The sequence below is a fragment of the Tenrec ecaudatus genome, chromosome 10 (assembly GCF_050624435.1).
Source record: "Tenrec ecaudatus isolate mTenEca1 chromosome 10, mTenEca1.hap1, whole genome shotgun sequence".
Lineage (NCBI taxonomy): Eukaryota > Metazoa > Chordata > Mammalia > Afrosoricida > Tenrecidae > Tenrec > Tenrec ecaudatus.
The window spans coordinates 47,572,052-47,579,208 of NC_134539.1; positions in this window are offsets into that span (position 1 = coordinate 47,572,052).

Below are 7,157 nucleotides of genomic sequence, written 5' to 3' on the forward strand. Positions count from 1 at the left end.
TGTGCGAGCAGGTGCATTGTCTTGGTGGCAAAAATAGTGCCCCATCTGCTACAAATCAGGCCTTTTTTTGGATCACACATGGTTCCAATATCTTTTCAGAACCTCTAAATAGAAAGCTTGATTTTTAACAGTCTGACCTGGTGGAATGAAATCCAAATACACTATGAGTCGATATTTTTGTCCATTTGGGAAGTTGACAGACATCCAGAATGAGGTTTGTCATCAATTGACATTTCACCTTTTTTGAAATGAGAAAATCACTCACACACTTGAGTCTTTCCCATAGCACTGTCCTTGTAAGCTATGTTGAACATCACAACAGTTTCTGTGGCATTTTTCCCAAGCAAGAAACAGCATTTCAGAGTCGTGTGCTGTTCGCTTAAATCAGCCGTCACAAAAAATGAGGTTCAAGTAAAACTGCTTTCATGAAAAATTCACTGTGCTCAGAGAGAACTTTCCCAGGTGATGCCACTGTGTGCACTCACAGAGAGTTGCTCAGTGCTTGCCTAGCAGAAAAATGCTACTATGAAAGTTTAGTTATGCTCAGTGCAATCCTGGTTTTATTGGGTACCCTCTGGTAGTTTGTATATTCATAGAATGAATTTTTTTGTTGTGGAATTGTGTCAGTTGTCCCCTAGGGTCTGCTTCTCCAATTTTTTCCACTAGCCTCGCCTAGCGGAGGAAGGTATTCCATTCTGACCTTCCATGTTTACGTATAAGAGAGAGCCTCTTAAAAAAAATTAAACCACTGCTATTGAGCTGATCACAACTCATACAACTCACTCATTGCTACTGAGTTTATTCTGACTCATAGAACTCTATAGGCAGAATAGAATTTATCCTGTGAGTTTCTAAGATTCTGTCTTTCTGGGAGTCGAGAGCCTCAGTTTTGATCCTTGGAGTCCTTGGTGGTTTCAAACCACTGACCTCATTTGCATCCCACCCATTGCATTTCAACTCATAGCAATGCTATATAAGGTTTCTAAGAGTGTAAATATTTAAAAAAACAAAAAAGTCATTTTTAAAATTGCAAAGTGAAAGTTACAGAACAGGGTTTCTTTCCTCATCCTTTTGAACATTAAAAAAAATCATTTTATTGGGGTCTCATATAACTCATGTGTTTCATGCTTCCTTTTTATCTCAAATGGCTTATTTTAAAGTGCATTGTGCATGCTCTGTAGTGTTATTTCTTCCCTGATGTTGTTGTTGTTGTTAGGTGCTGTCAAGTTGGTTCCCATCCTTAGAGACCCTATGCACGACAGAACCAAACACTGCCCAGTCCTGTGTGACCCTATATTTTAACCCATTGATGCAGTCATCTGTCGATCCATCTCTTTGAGACCTTCCTCTTTGTCGATGCTCCTAATACTCACAAGCATGATGTCCTTCTCCAGGGACTGGTCTCTCCTGACAACATGTCCAAAGTAAATAAGATGGAGGCTCACTATGCTTGTCCATAAGGAGCCCTGTGGCCAGACTTCTTCCAAGACACACTTGTTTGTCCTTCTAGTGATCCATCGTGCTTTCAATAGACTCCAGCACTGCAATTCAGATGCACCGCTTCATCTTCAGTCTTAATTCCAGGTCCAACTCTCATATGCATATGAGGCGATGGAAAATCCCGTGACTTGGGTCAGGTTCACCTTAGTCCTCAAAGTAGCATGCTTGATTTTCTATATTCCGAGGAGGTCTTGCACAGTTGTGCAGATTTACACAACACAACTCATTGTTTAATCTCTTGACTGCTGTTTCCATGAGCACTGATTGTAGATCAAAGCAAGACAAAAATCATTCACAACTCCAATCTTTTCTTTATCATGATATTACCTGTTGATCCCATTGTGAGGATTTGGGTCTATTTTACAATGCGCTGGCAATCCACGCTGAAGGCGGCAATCCTTGATCTTCATCAACAAGTATGTCAAGCCCTCCTCACTTTCACCAAGCTAGGTTGTGTCGTCTACATAGCACAGGCTGTTACTAGTCTTCCTTCAAACCTGATGCCACATTCTTCTTCATACAATCCATCTTCTCTGATGATTTGGTCAGCGTGCCGATGGAATAAACCTTGTGAGAGGAAATAACCCCGAGGAATCCTTTCTTGATAACAAACATGCAATATTTTCTTGTTCTGTTCTCATAACTGCCTCTTAATCTGCAGGAACACTAGGAAGTATTCTGGAATTCCCCTTCTCCTCAAAGCTTTCCATCGTTTGTTATGCTCTACACAATCACATGCTTTGGCATAGTCAGTAAAATGTAAGTAAAGATCTCTGGCACACTCTGCCTTAAGCTAAGGCCCATTCGATATAAGCAATAGTATCTATTGTTTCATGCCTTCTTCCTAATCCAGCCTGAACCTCTGGCAGACCTCTGTCAATGTACCGCTCCAACTATTGTTGGATGAAATTCAAAAAAATTATCTTCATGTAAAATTTTACTTTCATGTAACATCAATAATACTGTTCTATAATGTGATCATTCTCTTGAGTCATCTTTTTTTGGAATGGATCTCTTTCCCCAGTCAGTTGGCCAAGTAGCTGTCTTCCAAATTTCCTGACATAAATGAGTGAGTGCTTCCAGTGCTTCATCTGCTTGTTGAAACATTTCAGTTGGTAGTCCATCAATTCCTGGGGTCTTGTTTTTGGCTAATGCTTTCAGGGAAGCTTAGACTCCTCCTTTCTGCACCATATGTTCTTGCTGATATACTACCTCCTGAAATGGTAGAATGCTGACTAGTTTTTGTTTGTTTGCTTGTTTTTTAACATTGACTCTTTGTGTGTATTTTCTCCTGATAGGCATGTGCAGTGTTTGGTTGAAAATTGACCCATGGGGTGGTCAGACATGAAGACTAAGAGCTATAACCTTGGGGGTGTCACCAATCGCTATTTGACCATTAAGCCTCTTCTTTTTTTAATGTGATTTTGGGTGCTGTTTCACATTTTCTCTGTCATTCTAATGTGACCTGTTTGAGAACAGTTAGTTGTAGTAGCTGGTCACGATCAAATTCTTCTGGTCTCAGGGTGATAGATGGAGACTGGCATTCAAGTGATCCATAAGTCCATTTGTTTCAAGGTGTCTTTGATTATTATTACTTGTCTTTCCTCTGGGTAGAAAGATATGAAGAGCTGCAACCTAGATGGCCACCTACGAGATTTTAAGATCCTATTTGCTGTTCATCAAAGTAGGGTGTAGAAGCTTGCGTTTGTGGACTATGTTATGATAACTGACCTGAGTGCCCCCCAAGACCATGCTCCTGAGTCCCCATACCCAATGATCCATTCTTTCAAGGTATTTTTTTATGACTAAGAAGTTTTCATAATTTTACCCTCTGTGTGCTCTACCGCATTGGTAGACAGAATTGTAGTGAAAGTACTCATGTACAAATATCCTCTGTCAAACTTATATGCACTTGTGGGTATTCATCCACCCTCCTTCCTGCACCCATGTAGCCTGCATATATATCCCTGCACCCACTTGGAAAAGACTGTTTTTATAGGATTGCGTCTAGTACAGTGTTTTCCTTTGTTGCTGAGGTGATAAATCTTTATGGGAACAGAAGCCTCATCTTTCTCCCGAGGAAAGGTTGGTGGGCTTGAACTGCTGGCCTGGTAATTGCCAACTTAACTATGCCACAGGGATTCGGTTTACTTTCTTTGCTGGTAGAGCTCTAAACATGACAAGAAGCAAGGCTGAAAGCATAGGTTTCACACTATGTTGGTGCTCACTACTGTCCACAACAAATTTGCATTAGTTGCTAACATTCATCAGCTAGAATACAAGCACACCTCGGAGAGAGTGTGAGTTCGGTTCCAGATCATGAGTTTGGTTGTTTGGTTTGGTAGTCTATTAAGTGTCCAATAGCATTCTGACATAGTTTGAAATGTGAGAAATACCAAAATATAGTGCAGACATGAAGTGAACACATGCTGCTGGGAAAAAATTATGTCAACAGGTTTGTAGGGCTGCCAAAAGCCTTCCATTGTTAAAGGACGCAATATCTGTGAAGCACAACAAAGCAAAGCAAAATCAAATAAGATATGCTTGTATTTTAGGAACAGAGAACATCCTGCTCCCTTCAGTCCTATGTCAATGGAAACTTCCAGTAGGAGTGAACAGCGGCTATCCATTCTTTCCAGTTGTGACAGGGTTATTGTGCCAGTCTGGCCAATAAGAACATGTGGGCGGAGATTAATTAGGTTGCAGTTTGATTGGAGGGAAAAGAGATAAATGGCTCTGCAAGGCCCGCCCCTCTCTCTTACTCTCTGGTGATCAGGCCAGCATGCTGCTGCTTTAGCCAGTTCTCTGCCGCAGCCTGTGTGCTACAGTACCTGTGGGCCAAGCCAACCCACATATTGTGTAGCTAGAGCTTGAGGCTCCTTAACAACTTTCTTTGTAGCTGCTGTTTCTACATGGCTTGGGCTCGAGGCTGGTGGATCTTGTGGCCATGCAGTTCTTGAGTTCAGTATTCCATCTGGGCCTGCTTCACTCAGCTCCTGTGCTACGAACTGTTGCCGACCCATCAAGCAGTCTGCTGCCTGTGGCCAACTTTGCTTGTTTGGCCTGAGGGAAGACCCTGCTGTCTGCTTTTTTGACCTTGGAACCAATCTCCCTCTGTGAGTTGGAGGACTTTCAATACAATAACTATCCCATTATGGATTGTTATAAGAGCTAATAAGAGCCCTCAATAAAATGTTTAAAAAAATTAACTGTTCCACAAAAGTGAGTTGAATTGAGCTCTCTGTACTGCTGTGTGGAATAATTAGCTGTTATATTCCTTCTCACGGTATGAACCTGTCTGTCTGTCTATCTATCTATCTATCTATCTATCTATCTATCTATCTATCTATCTATCTATCTAATCATAAGTGGCCTGGTTTGGGTTCTCTAGAGAACTCTGCCTAACACCAGTTGAGCCTGTTGTCAGTGCTTCTAGAACTCAAGATAGGGTAGCAGATACCAGTTTTGTTGTATGTGCGCAGCTATTTTTTATATCCTACAATAAAAGGGAATTGAAGTATTGAAGTATTTGTAATGTTCTTGCCTGTTAACTTTCCCATGCCTATCCCCCCGGGCTACTTTCTGTATTCATATTACTTGCATGAATCACCCTGTTTGAGACTCCTGATTTGGAGACACCTTGTTTCCACTATCATAGACAGGACTTTTAATGAGAACTAGTCATTGAAGATCTTCTCCTTGTCTCTTTCTCCTCTTCTATTTTTATCCTTCCCTTTTAATAATGACAGGTTTCCCCAAAGCAAGTGAGATAGTTAAGGGAGTCTGTGGGCAGGCTGAAATGCTTGCTCGGTGACCACCTGGAATCACTTGTGTGAAAGTGGGAGGAATGTAACAATAAAGAGACAGGTTGAGTTTGGCCACTGACACCTGTGGACTTGGTGTGTTAGTCTGGGTAGACTAAAGAAACAAATCCATGGACACACATACATATATAAGAAAGAGATTTATGTACAAGAGCAATTGAACATTGATAAAACATACCAGCCCAGTCCAGATCAAGTCCATAAGTCTGATATTAGCCCATATGTCCGATACCAATCAATAAAGTCCTCTTCAGACTCACAAAACACATGCAATGGTGCTGAATGTGGACCACAGGCCAGTGGGTAGAAAGTCTTTGGATCCAATGGAAACATCTCAACGCTGGCAGGGGTCTCTGCATGGCTTCTCAGGGCTGTGTCAGGGTGGGCCCGTGTGTCTTGTCAGCTGCTATGTTTCCCAGGGTGTGAGCAGAGACAGTGTCTCCTGCCTGCAAGAAGGAAAACTGGATTTCCCAGAATTCTCAGGAGAAGGCCATGCCCACACAGAGGTCTCATTGGCTATCTCCATATTGACAGGCTAGACTCCACCCCTACATTCTTAATCCTTAAACTGACACCAGATTATGTGACTACCACACTTGGTTTACAAGAAGAAGAGGAGAGGACAAGAGCCGGTTGACTGGTGAGCTAGCACAAGAGGGCTGAGCTTGTTTAGTATTTCCATGACCTAGCACGAGAGGGCTAAAATTGTTGAGTATTTGTGATAGCCCATGGTCTAAAGGCAAGGTGACCAATGGGCACCGTGGTGGGTGGGGAGGGACTAAGTGAGGCAGCCCACACTGAATTGACCAGAGCCCGACCATATGAAGAGAAGTTATTTGAACCTGTAAACTGGTGCACACTGCTGCAGACTTCATGGATGGCCTGTCCTGATTTGACTTTGCTTATAGATATGGGCTTCACAAGGTTCTAACTGGAACGAAGATTTTTCATGTTGAGAAATATGATTGTTTCCTCAGAACACTGTGTTGATGTAGATGGGCAGTATAGAAATTTCATACCTAAAACTGGGATAAAGGCATGAAATGGTTGGTGACTTACAACCTTTCATAGGTGGAGGAATATCTTCATTGGATTATAGGATTAAGGTGTAGGTGTTACTTAACTGCAATTGTTAGGCTAAAGGATTGTGTACAGATGCCAAGTTGGCAAGGGATGGATTGAGATAGTTAAGGTTTATTGTGCCAACCTGGCCATTAAACACATGTGGGGTTAATTGAAGCGCAGAGAGATAAATGGCTTGGTGGACTCCGCCTTTCCAGTTCTTGGGTCTCTTGCTTTCTGATGGTCAGATCAGGATGCAGCTGCCTTAGCCAGTTCCCTGTTTCAGCTGGCAAGGCTCACTTCCTGCAAGACATCTCTGAGGAGAAGCCACATGGACCTACCCTGATACAACCCTGGGTGCTGGAGCAGCCGCGTGGAGACCCCTGCCAGTGCTGAGATGCTTACACACTCACTGATTAGGCTTTCCTCTTGTAGTTGGCATCATTGGTTGTGTTTTGTGAGATTGAGGAGGACTTTGTAGATGGATGTTATTCATGTGGACTAATGTTGGATTTATGGGCTTGGGAAACACTTGGTTGGGATGCTTTCTTAATGTACACTTACCCTTTATATAAAACTCTCTCTTATACATGTGAGTTTCTGTGGATTTGTCGCTCTAATCTACCCAGACTAACACAGCAAGATTTCTCAACTGCAGCACTGTTGTCATTTTGGGTCAGATAGTTCCTTGTTGTATGTGTCTGCGTTTTTCTGTGCATTGTAGCATGTTTAGCAGTATCTCTGGTTTCTACTTACTTGATGCCTGGAGCA